Source organism: Anolis carolinensis, chromosome 5, assembly GCF_035594765.1.
Source record: "Anolis carolinensis isolate JA03-04 chromosome 5, rAnoCar3.1.pri, whole genome shotgun sequence".
NCBI lineage: Eukaryota > Metazoa > Chordata > Lepidosauria > Squamata > Dactyloidae > Anolis > Anolis carolinensis.
In genome coordinates this window covers 81,590,807-81,607,626 of record NC_085845.1, presented here as the reverse complement: position 1 = coordinate 81,607,626, position 16,820 = coordinate 81,590,807, and the positions used below count along the sequence as shown (strand labels likewise).

General features: G+C 40.3%; 1 long non-coding RNA gene across 1 annotated transcript; it reads left to right on the top strand.

The window, feature by feature from the left end:
• The first annotated feature begins 1,155 nt into the window (after positions 1 to 1,155).
• On the top strand, positions 1,156 to 6,062 carry LOC134299297 (uncharacterized). Its single transcript, XR_010006481.1, has 2 exons — positions 1,156 to 2,804; positions 2,988 to 6,062. It is a non-coding gene; the product is annotated as an uncharacterized LOC134299297 (long non-coding RNA).
• Positions 6,063 to 16,820: the final 10,758 nt, after the last annotated feature.

Genomic DNA, 16,820 nt, shown 5'->3' with positions numbered 1-16,820 from the left:
TGCAGAGACATATTTGCTGGAGAAAAATATTTGACTTCAGTGAGCTTTTCTAATTGAAAGTTGTTTAGTATTTTCTTTTGATGCTCCCTGATTCTCCCCTCAATCCCTCTTTGTTTTTATTCATTTTTCCACTCGCTATTTGACAGGTTGTGTTGGTAATAATTAGCATTTATATAGAGCTTCATCTCCGAAGCATATCATAAACACTGGCCAATTTAATCGAAGGAGCTATTTGTGTGTGTTGTACTGAGAGAAGGATGAGGGTAGCCAGATGCCTGACAGTTCTATAATTGGAATCAATAGCAGAGAGCCCAGGCACCTTTAAGAAGAGAGGCATTGCATTAGTTTTAGATCTATAGCCCAGCCTTTCATCTTAAGGGTGTCTCTAACCAAGGGCTTGCTGGACTACTGTTTCTGCAATTTGGTACAAAGTTAGAAGTGTGGGAAATAGGGCCCAGGGTGAAGTAAGAGAAAGTTACAGGTACAAAGATGAACAGGGAGTTGAAATACAGTAGGGGTGGCCAACTACATGAGATCCAGAGATGATGACAATAACAAAACCAACAACAGCAGCAGCGGCAGCAATGAAATATATCTCACGGAGGTGGCAAATCAGTATAAAAGCAGAATCATCATCTTTGGTGATGGTCCCTATCACATGATGCCACGTGGTATCTGTTGGCGATGTGTTACCAAAGTGCCAACTCACCATTACAAAGCCATCCTCTGCTATTGATAACCCCTGATTGTGCCACAGTGCCACAACCCACCTTCTGTGATAATCACAGGCTCTCCTGTGACTGCATTGTAGTGACATTAGGAAGTGGCATTGTCCTCCTCGCCTACTTCCTTCTCACCATTAAAGGAAAGATTTAATTATGTCTTTTCTTTTTTAATTTTCACTTCATGAAACTGCAAAGTGTATTTAAAACCCTTTTTTAAAATCAGGAAAAGCAGCAAAGCGGTTTTACAGAGTTATGACTCTCACCCAGTGCAGTCAGTGGGATAGGGACCCCATCCAACACAGGTTGTAATCCCACACCCTGGGCCGCCTTTCGACTGACCAGGAGTACTTCTGTCTTGTCTGGATTTAGATTCAGTTTGTTGGCCCTCATCCACTCCATCACTCATGACAGGCATTGGTTCCGTATCAGAATGGCATCCTTGGCTTTTGGTGGAAAGGAGTAACAAATGACATGGGATAGCAGCATCATGCAATAAAGTCCTACATGTAATTTGGACTTTTTTTTCCAAACGTGGAACTTACCATTTTAAATGAACAATACAGCTAAAACACACACAAAAGAGGAAACATTAAAATGCAATTAAACTAGTTGCAGAATTAAACCAATTGTATTTTTTAACAGTGGCTGAGACCTTACAACAGGAGACGTTGCTACAATGTGTCATCTTAGCTAAATCTCCCAATGTTATTTGCTAACATCTACCTTTGAAGCCATACAGCCTGCCACCAAGGATTTCCAAGGTGTTCGAGAGCAGGACCCTGAACGATGATACATCCATTCCTCTGCCAGCAAAGAGGTTCAATGTGACAAACAGCTTCAGCAGAATCGGAAAGAAACGTGACACATTCCACCACTAGATGATTTTGTGATGTGTACAGCTAGTGACACTGTTAATGCCTTGGGGGATGCGCAGGCCCTGCCATCGGTTATGCACAGATGCAATACTTTGCTAGCAGTGTGGTGGGAATTGTAGTCCAACATAACTGGTGGACACTAAAGTACATAGGGTGCCCTGGATGGTCAAAAAACTGATTAACCCAAATTGGTTATTAGTGACAAAATTAGGTTACTTGGGCTTCTTCTACACAATTGTATAAAATTCCACATTATCTGCTTTGAACTGGATAATATGACAGTGTGGACTGAGATAACCCAGTTAAAAGCAGATATTGTGGATTTATTAGTAAACCAGATCATTATTTTGCAGCAGCCCATTCCCTTAACAACAAGCTTAAAGCTAGAGGCTATCCAGCTAAGATACTGAAACAGGCTTTTCAGAAGTCACAACAGATAGATAGGAGTACCTTATTGAAATACAAACCCAAACAGCAACTAAACAGGATTATCTGTCCACTAACACTTACCTCACAGACCCCACATATCCGCAGAATTATCAATAAGCATTGGCATCTTGTACAGGAGATCCCAGGGTGCAAAGATGCACCTATTATAGCACACAAAAGATCTAAAAATTTAAAAGATATTCTCATCCATTCTGATTTCAAAATATCCAATTCAGAACCCAGGAATATTATCACAGAGAATTTTAAGTGTGGACATTGTGACGTTTGTGGTCTCACGTCCAATATTAAGCAATTTCAACATCCATCATTGCCCATCAAGATCAATTTGAAAAACTACATGACTTGTTCATCAGAAAACGTAATCTATGTTATTAGATGCCCTTGTGATTTATTATACATAGGTATGACCAGCAGATCCCTGAAAATCAGAATACAAGAGCATCGTTCAAAAATTAAAAGAGGAAGTTTAGACTCCACCCTGTACACTCATTTCCAACAAAAATCTCACCCATATAACAGTTTTAAATTTCTTGCTCTAGAGAAGGTTTGTGCTGCTGGCTACACAGACATCAAAACTAGTCTCCTCAGAAGGGAAGCCTTCTGGATTTACAAACTGAGGACCATTACCCCTCATGGTCTAAATGACAAATTGGACCTCACCTGCTTCCTGTAATCAGGTATTTAAATCACTAGGGGACCATGAATGGCTGCTCGCACCACAAAATCCACAGCAGCATATTGATACTGCGAACATGTGAGTAGATATGTTTACTACTATATCTGGGAAAAAGATAATTCCTTGTTTGTAACTTAGAATACCGCATATCTTGGGGTGCTTTGACATGTCTATTTTCACAAGGTCTATACAATTGATGATTTATATGTTATAAAGAGCACAACATTAGACAAATTTCCTTTTATTTTTATTTCTGTTAAGAATTAAGAATACCTGATGCAGAGCCATCAATAAAGAAATAATAAAGCTTTTGCCGCTTACCAGAAGAAGGGTTACCGAAACTGGGATAAAACCCGGGAACCAGTTGTAAACGGCGTGTAAACTGCGTGTAAACAGCGTGAATGGATATGTTACCAGCTACTCAGGAGCTACATCAACTTTGACTCTGTCTACTTGGCTTTACTATTGTTCCAAAACCTGTGGAGTCTTGAGGAATCCTTCCAGAACTGCAGAGACTCTGAATTGGTTTGCCTTTAAGCCAATCCAATCCTTTTAGGACTGCAGAGAATTATATCATTTTGTTTGATTTTGTTTGATTTATAATACTGAGTTACTTTTGAGTTATATACCTCAGGACTGAGTATTGTTTCTGTGAATGTTATATGTATATGATGCTCCAATATACATATTGTGTACTACTTATGTGTTGAACCACTATTGTGTTATACAGTTCATTACATTGTTTAGAATAGACAGCTGTGTTTACTTAATACTATTGTGGATTATCTGCCTTGATATTTTGGGTTATATGGCTTTATGGAAGGGCTCTAAGTCTCCTTCTATGATGCTTTATATCCCAGGATCTGATCCCAGATTATCTGCTTTGAACTGGATTATATGAGTCTACACTGCCAGATAATCTGGTATGAGCATCAGATAATCTGGGATCAGATCCTGGGATATAGGGCAGTGTAGAAGGGACCTTAGCGACAGCTTCTTCTTTTTAACTTCTCTTTCCTTCTCCTCCTCCTGTACTTTGGCATTCTTTTCTGTTTTTTTGAAAACTCCAGATGTTGTTAAAGTGTCCTTAGGGGATGTGTGTGGGAGTTTTTTCTTTGTGAACTGCCTAAGCGTATTAACAAAGGTGGGTTCATATGAGCATGAACACCTGCCAGTTGTTGAATTCAAGGAGGTACAGCTGGCGCTGCTCAGGAGAAGAGATCATTGAAGCATAAAAAGGAGCTTACTGGGGGCATTTGTTTTCTTTTCTTTCTTCTGTAACTTTGCGCACCACATCAGAGTCATGTTTTCATCTTGGCTCATATCCCCACCCCCAACACTTTTCTGCTAAAGATGCTTTAGTATATATATTTTTAATGTTGGCAAGATGACCTGGCCCAAGACGTTTTGCTGCTCGAAGCACAGAAAATGAATCCCCCATCATATCCAAATCACACACTCATTTGGGACAAGGTATACAATATCCACAGCAAATCCTGTTCTTGTTGCAACTTGGCCCATCTTCCCATTCACCTACAATCGTAAGATATTGGCTGGCAGGCTGTTGGTGACAAATGAAGCAGTAAGTCCGACATACATGATGTCGAACATGCAAGCCCCCACACTCACATTGCTCTGACACACAGCTGATCTCTGCCAGGAGTTCCACAGGCCCATAGGAACCTTGGTTTTTCCCTTTTTAAAGAGACTTCAGCCTCACCGATACATTGTTTCCTTTCTTACGGTAGCAAAACCTCAGGCAGTCTCTCTCCATTGAGACTCCATTGTCTCTCATTAGACATTAACGCAGAATAATAAATTGTATCCGATTCGCTTTCACTTCCTCGCCTGCAAAAGCAGCCCTTCTGCAGGCAGCTCTCTATAACCAAAAAATCCATAAGGGACCCCTTTCCGAGCCGCTGATCCCAGGACCACCTCAGGAGCAAGGAAATATAGTTCTTTCAATCGCAGATACTGAAACCCATCAAGCCCTGGTATCCACGACTTAACGGATTCCCTCCTGACCAATTTCATTTTACCCCGGACCATTTTCTAAACTAAACTGCCATCTCAGTTTTTGCCGCAGTGGCCCTGATTCACCTCCACACACATTTTTTTTATGAATGAGTTTTGCCTTTTTATGAATGAGCATAGGCAACGTGAGCTAAAATGTTTTTTCTATTTTTTTATGAACTTTTGGGTATCAGGGACCCCTTTTCTCCTCTCCTGCATGAAACTCCATGTATTCCTTGCACCTTCTCCTAGTCTTAGAGTAAACCCCAGTAAGCCCTCTTGCCTGCCTGGGCTGATGGGGAACCTCTGGGATCCCCCCTTTTTCCCCTATGGAAAATGCAAAAGGAGATCAAAGCCCTTTTAAACGCCCATAGGACTGACTGTGTTTGTTTCCCCAACCCATGGGATTCTGGATCTCATGATTCTCCCCACAAGTGGGTCCCATATGTGTCTCCTATCATTTTTATTATTTTTATTATTATTTAATCTTTATTACTTCCTATTATATCTTAATCCTTATGAATGAGGCATTGTGACCCTGACATGAACTCTGACTAGCACACTCCAGCCAGACACCATCAGGATGCCTAAGGCTATGGATTACTAATATGGGTTACCAGAAATCACCCTCTGAAGAAGAAACAATGGACTTCCTTTCTGGATCTTGGAGGCACAGATTCCAGGACATCAAGGAAGGAAGGAACCTTTGGACATTCTAAATCACTCATCATAAAAGACATTCTCCTGCTAAGGAGACAAGAAGTCAACAGTGATCAGCCACCTCCTTCCTTGGACTCTGAATCATACATAATCCCATCAAGATCTCCGCTGCTTCTGCTCTTTTCACAATGGACTGGTATGCATGTGTTAGAATCTCATCCATGAGAAATGTTAAATAAATCAATGAATCCATAGCCAGGTCCAGTTGGAGAGCCCAAAGGCTTTTGCCAGATCACTTGAACAAAGGACTAGCCATAGAGTCACTCATAATCCCATCATCAACATAAGTTTGCCTTTGTTTTTCCTGTTGCTATGCCTCCATCTCCCCCATTGGCTGCTGAGGAAATGATGTCACAAGCGGGGCTCTCGCTCCCATTGGATGAGACGCGCGGGCCTCCCAGATCATCCCTCCTGCCTCCTGACATCAAGGGCTCCCCTGACCAATCAGCAAGGAGTCAGCTTGGTGGGCGGGAGCTGGAAATTCAAAAGGAAAAAGTATAAAATGTGTATTTTTCTATGTAATGGCATGCCGGTTCTTCTTGCAACTTATTGCTGCCGTCATCCTGCTCCAGCTGGACAGAATAAAATGTCTGTGATCTCTGCTTCAAACTTTGATGAGCCTTTTATTAGGAATAGGGAAATCTTTATTTGTTGCTTCTCGCAAGCTCGCCAGGTACTGTTGAACCCTCTCTTTGGGGCTGGCACAGGTCTCCTCTCCCAGGGAGACCCCCAAATCGCTCCATGTCTGCTGCTGTTGTTGGAAGGCTGAAAGTTTTTGGTGGCTGTGTGCAATGTCATCTGCATATAGGAGTGCCCAGGGATGCATAGTCTGCAAATCCACTGTAGCAGTGTCCATGCGGAATATGAATAGTAACGGTGAGAGTGCTGATCCCTGATGCACAGCAATGGTGATGTTGAAGGGTGGTGAAATCCCTGCATGGCAGTGGACCATACTTGTATTGTTATATAAAAGGTTTATCCATGTTACATAGTCTTCTGGCATTCCATGTGACCATAGTGTTCACCAGATCCAGTCAAATGCTTTTTCGAGATCAAGGAATGCAAAGTGCAGTGGTTTCTTCTTTTCCCAATGCTTTTCCATGAGATGCATATATTGCATCTATTGTTCCACACACCCTAACAAAGCCACACTGATTTGATGTGACTTCTTAGCCTTTCATCCAGTATTTTTTCAAATACTTTCAGATAGTTTCAAGCATAATAATAATAATAATAATAATAATAATAATAATAATAATACTTTATTTATATTCCACACCTATAGTGCATGACACAATAGGTGTATCAGGTAATATAATTTCTATAATATAGAAATGCAAATAATAATAATAATAATAATATGAAATCCAGCATATCTATCTTGTTTGCTGTGTCATAAAATAATAATAATAATAATAATAATAATAATAATAATAATAATAATAATAATAATAATATGTTGAGCAATTGCAGATTTTTTTCCTTTGCCCTTCCAAACTGGTATGGTTAATCTGGTAGTCCAGTACTTGGGGGGTGATTTTTCTATTATGATTTTGTTGAATAGTGATGCTAGAAAGGTAGCCCCACAGTCTTTGAGCATTTTTCAAATTTCTGCTGCTATGTCATCTGGGCCGGTGGCCTTTCCATTCTTAATTTTTTGTATGGCTGCCTTTACTTCAGGGGCTGTGATAGCTGGTACTGTGTCAAAGACTTGAGCAGGGCTTATCATTGGGACGTGGGGAAATTCTATATTACTAATGTTGGACAAATAGACCATCTTTATGACAGTGGATGATGGGGTGCAGAGTGGGTTCCAAAATTCATCATCCCGGTCTCACCTCTTTCTCCAGACTGTCTTTCCATGCGGAGAATCAGCACTGGTCAACAAACACTCCAGCAGGTGAAGGGGTCAGTTGAAAATCAACTGTTGTTAAACTTCATTTACATATCTATTTACTGTTGCATTTCTCGGCTTCAGAGCATAGCATTCATAGTCCATCTCCAGCGAATGCTCAACGCTGAACACACGCACTAACAGATGACACTACCCTGCATTCCACAGACCATGAAGGAAGTCCCGGTCAAACAAACTTGACCCCATTGGTCCTGTGATACGTCAATCAAAGCAGGTTCTTATTAACTCGATAGTTACTGAAATGCCTTGCCGAAAACTCACACAGAAGGCATTTCTAAAAGCCTAGATTGATTTTAATATTTCACACAATTCACAATACCCTGACACTTTATAGGATGGATTGAGTGTTGCTCAATATTTTACCATCTTTATCCTTGATAAATCTCTGCAATACAATTGTAAAAAATAAAAAAATGAATTCAGAGTTACTGTGACTCTAAGGCAACCATAGATCCAATTAGAGCCATTAAATCAATAACTGATTGGTGAGTCAACACAAAAAGAAATTCCACTGATTCCAATCTAGTTGGGGTTTTCTTGGCAAGATTTATTCATTATTTGCCATTACCTTCATCTGAGGCTAAGTAATGAAGCCAAACAAGAATTTGAACCCTGGTCTCCTAATATCTTAGTCCCATGTTCAAACCATTATACTACTCTAACAGTTATACTAGCAGGAGGATGGAAGGATCAGATCCTGCTGCAACAATATATTTAGAAAAAGTCTAAATAATTGTTTCTTTGTCCCTACCCCCTTAATGGAACACCTAGACAGTAGAGCAAAGTGATAGATGTCAATGCAAAACCTTGAGGAATTTTCTCCAGTATTTCTTCTCTGTCGATCTTTCAGACATGGAGCCTCACACTGTAACTGTGGCATAAAAGGGGGAATGTTCCTTCCAAAATCAATACGTTGTTACATGATGATGAACAGAATGCTGTCACAAATAAATCCTTGTCACAGCTCAAAAATATAAGCTGTAGTGTCATAAGGATGAGGTAGTGGGCTGTTTTGAAAGGAAAATAGATGTGTTTGTGTGTGTGCTCACATACATGCATGGGCACTGATGCACACATTTTAAAGGTACATCTTCTCGATCCCAGATTTTAAAAAGTTCTTTCGGGGATGTGTATAAGAGAAACACATCATTTAATATTTTAAAATGTGACCTTTTAGTACAAACTCTCTTTAATATTTTACTAAATTCTACTTATGAGGTAGGGGGTGGAATCCCTTTTAATTCAAGTCCATGTAGTTTTTCAACTAATATTTCCATGATATAGGTGTGTGTGTGTGTTAAAAAGTGTCAGCAATGAGAGTTACTGTTGTCACCTCGTGCTTTTTCATATAACGGCACTATAATGTATATCTGACCTCAGAAATAAGTGGGACTGGTTTAAGTGGGCCTTAGGGTATATCTACACTGTAAAATCTATGCAATTTGACAGAACATTAACTGCCATGGCTCAATACTACGGAATTCTATCAGTTGTGATTTGGTAAGTCAGCAGCACCCTTTGACAAAGAAGGCTTAAGGCTTTGTAAACTACAGCTTCCATGATTCCCCATAACATTGAGCCATGGCAGTTAAAGTTCTGTCAAACTGCATTAATCTCTTCCAACCTGCCACTCTCTAGATTCACTCAATGGAAATCATTCTCATCCCAAACTAGCATGGCCATTGACCTTTGGCGGGTATGATGAGTGCATCACTCAATGTGACTGGAGAGATTGAGGAGGCTGATTTTGATATTTAAAAATAATGAGTGAGACAACCATTTTAAGAATCCTCTGTCATTTGTCTTTTAGCCTAAAGCTGAAATGAGGCTACAACAATGGGTTTCATTCAGGCTCCATTAGTTGAACTGAGTTCCTGCTGTAGTCCTGGGATTTGTTTTAGTTAAGATTAAATTTTTGTGTTGATGCATTAGAACCAAAGACTTTGGTGAGACAGGACTTAATTTAGTCTGAAGAAAATGTGATGCATTTATAGTTTTTATTTTAAATAAAACAACAAAGATCAATGTTTTTTGATCTCTACAAACTTGTCATCAGGAAAATAATTCCTATTCTAATTCTGAGACTGTTTCCAGATGGAAAGGATAACCAGTTGCATTAAGAAAAAAATAGATTAACTCTTAATAATCATGTTAACCCTTCTAGATGCAATTAATTTTTGGGACTGCCTTTCTATGAATCCCCTGCCCAGTGGCCATGGATATTCTGGGTGAAGTAGTCACCAAAATACGCTTTTATAATCTCTGGTCTTTAAGTAATTTAGGCCCCTTCCACACAGTTGTATAAAATCTATATTGAACTGGATTATATGGCAGTGTGGACTCAGATAATCCAGTTCAAAGCAGATATTGTGGATTATCTGCTTTGGTATTCTGAGCTATATGGCTGTGTGGAAGGGCACCTAGTTGTAGTGGATCACTAGGTATAAGAGGATCCGTGCCTAGTGAGCGTATGCTAAACCAGATAGGCCAGGATAGAGAACAAACTCAGCAGGTTGAAGACAAGCCACAAAGGTTTCTTACTATTACTATTTGGCCAAAAAGGGTGCAAGTGCAGCAATTGCTTCAAAATGTACAAGCATAAGCATACAGAGAAATACAAGACATCTTATACAGTTCTGACAAATATTCAGACTTCCCCTCCCCTCCCCTCATTGGCCAGAAAAGAAGCTGGCTAGGATCCATGCTGGGATTGGCTGGAAGGGAGAATGGCAGGCGGAGATTTGTCAGCGTGAAGGACCAATCAGCTGCAGAGGACATAGTCCAGGAAAAACAAATGGTAAAGACATGTTGATGGGTTTTTAATTAGCTTAAATGTCTGGTTCTGTGTCCAACAAAGAAGTATGGATCATAGGAAACAAAGGTGCTAAACTCAATGGACAAAAGGTGCTGATCTTGGCTATTCAAGGGCTTAGCCGTCAATAAAAGAAGTTTAACAAATGCACATACTCTGAGCTTCTGTCACTATGGGCAGAAATCTCTCAGCTTCAAGTGAACCATATAACTAGACAAACAGGTTTGGGTTTATCTGGGCTGACAGGGAAGCCACCTATTTCTGCATACACATGAACAATGAATTTGGGTGGTTATCTGGCTGAGAAACAGCCAGAGGGGCTTGCTCAGTCATCCTCTTCTCAGGGGATTACTTTGCAGGGTCATGTAGAGTTGACTGTCTCTAGGCTATGTCTTGATACATTTTCTAAAGCAGTGTATACATTGTATACATACGAAATAGATACAGTAACCAGAAATATATGTTACAATAGAGTCTCACTTATCCAACCTTCACTTATCCAACGTTCTGTATTATCCAACGCAGTTTGCCTTTTAGTAGTCAGTGTTTTTGTAGTCAATTTTTCAATACATTGTGAAGTTTTGGTACTAAATTCGTAAATACAGCTTTTACTACGTAACGTTACTATGTATTGAACTGCTTTTTCTGTCAATTTGTTGTAAAACATGATGTTTTGGTGCTTAATTTGTAAAATCAGAATGTAATTTGATGTTTAATAGGCTTTTCCTGAATCCCTCCTTATTATCCAACATTTTTGCTTATCCAGTGTTCTGCTGGCCTGTTTATGTTGGATATGCGAGACTCTACTATATATAGAAAGTCTTGAGGAATTGGTACTATTTATTAAAGGGTTAGATATTGTAGAGTTTAGGGGTTTACAGCTGGTGGTGGTTCGGTCTCGATCTTCTGATGCTTTGAACTTGCACAGGTCCAAAAAGGGTATTTTAAATAGGAAAAGCATATATTTATGGTGAACTATAACTCCTGGGGGGGGGGGGGGAGGTTACTGTGGCTCAATAACATTGTTATTTCTGATTAAACCATGTATGGACTTTGTGTTGAAGTGTACCTAACAAAACAACTATTAATCCAAGCTGGCTTCAGTGGAGTTCGTTTTATCACCCCATTGAAGCGCAGCCATTGTCACTGCAGTTTCTTTTCAACTGTGCAAATCTTGAGACAGGTCCTCCAGTTCCCTCATCCCACCCCCAGTTTTATTATTGCACCTCTGAAAGGTTGCTGTCTTCCTCTAACAATCTTTTCTTTTCACAAAGAAAGTCATTAACACAGTGGCTGTGGAGGACTTTTGAACCTCTGTGCAATGTCTCATAGGTGTAAATTGGAAAATAAGTGAGACATTTCCAGGGTTTTGTGGGTTTATTTTAAGCTTATACGGCAGCTCATCTGAACAAAAAGTTAAAAACAACCACCAGCCTATTTCTAATATGTGACCTCCATTGCCCAACAGCTAATATAATTGTGCCAAGATCTCAGTTTTCTGGCATTAAGCTTCACAGCTTTTGGTACCATTTTCCAGTGCAGGTTTCATTAGTGTTATAGTTGACAGACTTTCTCTGGAAATATACAGAAGAAATGTGACATTGTGATCTGAACTTCTCAGTGTCTTTCCCTACCATTTTAAAGTTTTAAATCTCTTCACCCTTAACTCTGATATGCTTGTATGGGACTATGTCCGTCTTCTCTCACACTGGTCACTGAATGTAATAAAGTGAACTTGACTTGACTACTATTGACCATAGACATGGATCTCTCACGAAACACACCAAGCCCGTTGTCTTAAGTGGTAGATCGCGTGAAATAAGTAATGTCTGTCTCATGTGATTTGCCTATACAATATGATCCCTTAGTACCCCTGTTTTCATCTACCTGCATTTGACAGAACACATCCTTTTCTAAGCATTTTTAGGTCTTCTGGGTGATTCTATGACTGGCATGGGCAAACATTGGCCCTCCAGGTATTTTGGAGTTCAACTCCCATAAATCCCAGCCAGTTTACTGGCTCTTAGGGATTATGTGAGTTGAAGTTTAAGACCTGGAGGGCTGAAGTTTGCCCATGCTTGTTCTATGGTATGCTTCAGCTGGAGGTTACTATAGAGTTGGTCTAAAGCAGTGGTTCTCAACCTGGGATCCCCAGATATTTTTGGCCTTATTTTTGGTAAGCTGGCTGGGAGTTCTGGGAGTAATAAGCCAAAAACATCTGGGGATCCCAGGTTGAGAACCACTGCTCTAAAGGACCCAGAGATGGTCCTAGGTCCTTCAGGGTGACTCTTATGGTAACTTCCAGCAGAAGTCATTCATTTCAATAGGGTTTGCTATTATAAATAGTTTCCTGTTTCCATGGTAAGTTCAGGAATGTATCCCCCACCGATCCAGGGGTAGTAGTATACTCCTTGACTGGCCCATCTTTCTTCAGGGATTAAAGAAAGATTTGAGATGGCATCTTTCCTAGATTCAGCTGTAGGAATAGTACTGTCATTACCAACATGAACCAGCTCTAAGATCTTCAAGGGAGGTCCTTCTCTCAGTCCCATGATCTCAGTTTTATTCAACAGGAGCCCAAAGCAAGGTCTTCTCAATCTCTGTTCCTAGGCTTTGGAAAACACTCTCTAAGCAAGTTAATATGTCTCCTTTTCTTATTGTCAGTCTGTTGGCATGTAAAAACTTTACTGTTTGGACTAGCTTTTGAAGACTTAGATGTGAGGGATCTTAATGGTATGCTGTTTTATAGCATGTTGTCCTGCTGATATTTTATCCTTTAATTTGATCTTTCATCTTCATGTATTTGAAAAAGTGGTAATTCTGCCTATCTTGAAATTTTATTTTAATAACTTGTAAATATGTTTTTTTCTTTTTGTAAGTGTTCTTAACTGGATGTTCTTTAACCGTTGTAAGCTACCTTGGATCCCAATATTTGAAGAAGACAGATAAACAAACAAACAAGTAGGCACGTGCAATCCATTAAAAATGGTTCAAAAGTACTTAGAAAACTGGGGGGCACTGGCATTTCTAAAGCATTTCTAAAGTATACTTAGTGACATTACTATTTTGTTATAGTAATTGCACATGCACATAATTAAATTACTATAAATGTGGAAATTTCAGGGGCTCCTATCTCCCTCATTTTTAAAGTTATTGGAGTGAAAATTTCATAATGTTTCACTTATCCACAGATTTTTGGGAAATTTTCAAAGTTTTTATAAACAACATTTAAAAAAAAAACTACAAGAGCTAGCACAAGATAACAGGGGATCATTCTCACCAACTTTCAGAAATACTCATATCTGCTCATTTTAGGGATTTTTTTAAGTTCTGATAAAAACCTACTGTTTAGAGAGGGATAAATCTCTCTCTCTCTCTCTCTCTCTCTCTCTCTCTCCTCTCCTCTCCTCTCCTCTCCTCTCCTCTCCTGATTGGAGCTTTCTGATTCTGATGCATACTGGGAAATGTAGTATAGGGCAGAGCCATTTGAATTCTTTGGCATAGGGCTACTCCCCTTCCCAAACTACATTTCCCAAGTTCCATGCTGTTCCCAAAATGCAATGCTCCCTGTCTTCATGCCGAGAAACCATTAAGTCAAGTCCTCCTTAATTTACAGGGAGAGAGATGGCCAAGGAGGCAGTTAGCTTTCCTTATGCATCCTATCACTAGCTTACCTTGCTTTCTTGCCTTCCACTGAATGAAACTGACTTGGGACCCTTCCAAGCTTTACAAAATTTAAACTAAAAAGAATGGGGTCAGTTTCAATATCTCAGTTTTTGGCGAGGGCCATGTAAATGCTTCAAAATGGCATCCGACTTACAAAACTTCTGATTTTCTTATAAATTCGGACTCACCCAATTTTTTTGCACACCTCTACAAACAAGCATTGATGGAATGGAGAAAGCTGCATCTTTGAAGATAACAAGTGTTCTGGCAAAACGTACATGTCAGCTCTGCTACAGCTGAGTCCAGCATTAGCACTCAGCTTATTCCCAACTAGCTTGGGGACCCGGCGGTGCCCAGGTTTATAGAAGTCATTGTTTGTATTGGGATGTTAGGTAATATCACTGAAGTTTGGTCCAGATCTGTTGTTGGCTGGATTCAGTGCTGTTTGGATAAGGGTGAACTACAGCTCGCATCTGAGGTCAGTCACCTACAAACCAGGCCTGTATTCCCACTTGGCCATGTTGGATCTGTGTGCCAAGTTTGGTCCAGATCTGGCATCAGCTGGGTTCAGTGCTTTCCGGACGCAGGTGAACTACAACTCCCAAAACCAAAGTCCATTCCCCTAAACCCGTTCAGTATGTTCAGTTGGTCATGGGGTTTCTCTGTGCCAAGTTCGATCCCAGTCCATTGCTGGTAGGGATCAGAATATCAGTGAAGGTACTGCAAGTCCCATCATCCATGGCAGGTTTGGTCCAGACCCATCATTGGTTACGTTAACAGTGCTCTCTGGATGTAGGTCAAGTATAACTCTTGTAAATCATGTTGAAATCTCTCCAAAACTCTTGTTCAGTTGCTGATCAATTCCTCTGTTAACTGTGTGCCATAGGAAAGGGTTAAGGTAGAGGCAGTGGGTGGGGTCATGTAAATTAAGGAACCCTGGGATCCCCATTCTGGAGGAAAAACAGAATATCTAGGATGAAATTGTCCTGGTATAAAAGCCTTCACTTGGGTGGGGGGCAAAATGGTGTTTGTAGAGGATACTGACAGGGTTTGGGCTACATGTTCATGGCATTCACTATAATCTGCATGTCAGTGGAGGGAGGGCCATGGATGTCTCCTGCTCAGTGAGAACTATAGCTGTTTATTGTGGCAGGAGGTTGTCTGTGGACACCTCCTACAGATATACACATACACATTTTCACTTTTATTATGTGTATAGATGTTTCACTTTTTTTCAGAGATGCCATTTTGGACAAATGGAAGCCATATCTAACTGTATCCATGGAGGAAAATAGCATCTTACCTCCATTGTACAGAAGTGATTCAATACTATATAACTTCATTAGAAAATATGTCTGATAAAAGAACTGTGCCCATACAATCTCATGGACTGCATGATATGATAATAAGAGCATTCTCTTAACAATTCAATTTACATTGAGTAATCATGTCCAGTTGTCAAAAAATTGCCTCTCCCAGGATTTTGAGTTTAAAGGAATGACTTCGAGTTCAGACCCTGCCATGTTACAAAATGAGCACACAATAATTGCTCCATAATATCGTATTTTTACTGAATTGTGATTCATTTATCAGTCTGACCATCATGGTAACCATATTTGCATAGCAAGCAAGTGTGGGATGCACTTGGATGCCCTAGCAACAGGGAATTTATTGGGGAGAGGGAATTGATTTAAAATAATGATATGCATGCACACATGCATTAAGATACACATGTTCTTTCTTTTTATTTTATGTGGGCAATATACTAGCAGAGAAAGAGAAGGGACAAAAGCCAGTGGTGATGGAGATTTTAACTTGCTAATAGATGTGTTTGTAATTGTTGCAAATAGAGCTCACACATTTGCAAGGATATTTCGGAGTGGGATGAAGGAGCTGCTGACTAAATTGGAAATTTTATGCTCAAATGCTCTTTCCCTTCAGTCCCCATATTTCTAACATTGCCGAAAATGAGTCAATGAAAACTGTTAACACAGAGAATTTTTCTATTTGCCATATTTTTCTGCCCCTCTGTCTGTCCCTTTTGTTTGGATGCCTAAACTGTATTTCTAAATAATTGGATGAAGTTTTAAGATACTTCAATACTAGACAATTGAGGAACCAAAATAAAATTTTGTAGGTTATGATCTACAAAGCCCTTAACGGTGCGGGTCCTGCTTATCTTTGCGACCGTATCTCCCCCTACGAACCGTTGCAAGCACTTAGATCTTCCAGGGAGGCCCTCTTCGTGCTTCCACCACTGTCACAAGCACGGTTGGTGGGGACAAGGGAGAGGGCCTTCTCAGTGGTGTCCCCCTGACTCTGGAATTGTTGTAACTCAGCTGTCACAGCCTGTTCTTCAGCAGGAGTTAGAGTTTGATTCAGAATCTGATTCAGATTTTGGACCCATCCAGGACTTGGATCAAAGCCCAATGTCTTTGCAGGTGCCTGAAGTTGCAGAGCCAAGGAATCCACTAATTGGCGAACATTCCGATCCTCAGTCAAGGTTGGTTTTACCAGATGTTGTTGACGCAGAGAAGGATACCGCTTTTAATCAGAGGGAATCTTTTGCGAAGGAAAGAAGTCAAAGGGAGGGGGTGAGACAGAGTCGAAGGTTGGCTCTCAGGCGCATTAATGACTAACTTTCCCATGTGAAGTTTTGCGCGTCCCAACTCTCATTGACTTGTAGCCTTGAGAACTCCTTAAAGGTGCCTCTCTCCCTGCTCTGTTTGCAATGTCAACTTTGCTATCCTTGGGAGAGGACTCTATGTTCCAGTATCTTGCTCCTTGCCTTGTTCCCTGCCTTGTTCCCGTGCCTGGTTTCGGGATCTCCAAGTTGTGTTTGTGCCTTGTGACTCTCGGTAAACCTTGCCTTGCTAACCTCGATTCCACAATTTCTCAGTGGCTGTTTCTCATGTGGATTACAGTTTGTGGATTTACAGCGTCCTGTCCCTGTTCCTTGCAACTTCTG